This window comes from Crocuta crocuta, unplaced genomic scaffold (assembly GCF_008692635.1).
Source record: "Crocuta crocuta isolate KB4526 unplaced genomic scaffold, BGI_CrCroc_1.0 scaffold246, whole genome shotgun sequence".
Lineage (NCBI taxonomy): Eukaryota > Metazoa > Chordata > Mammalia > Carnivora > Hyaenidae > Crocuta > Crocuta crocuta.
The window spans coordinates 2,650,427-2,650,788 of record NW_027531902.1 but is presented as its reverse complement, the minus strand read 5'-3'; positions in this window follow the sequence as shown (position 1 = coordinate 2,650,788).

Here is a 362-nt window from a genome sequence, read left to right as displayed (position 1 = left end):
AGGAAGAACCTGGTGTCACAGAGGCCCAGCTGCATTTCCAGCTAGATCGTCACTAACCCACTAACCAAATCTCCTAGACAAGTTACTTAATCTCACTTTCTTGATCTGCAACCAGGGAATAATAACCACCTCCAATGTGTGTTGGAAGGATTGCCTGAGACCATCTGTGTAATCAGCCAGACTCTTGGTAAGCGCTGGATGAAGGTTGGCCTCTATTCTTAGTATATGATTCCATGGAGCCAGGGGACCCTTTCTAACTGGGTGATCGGAAATGATTCCCCAAGAGGCAAGAAACTGGGCCCTGAGGCTGAATTCTCCGGTGTAGCATTCACAGTTTGGCTGAGGCTCCAGCATACGGCGGG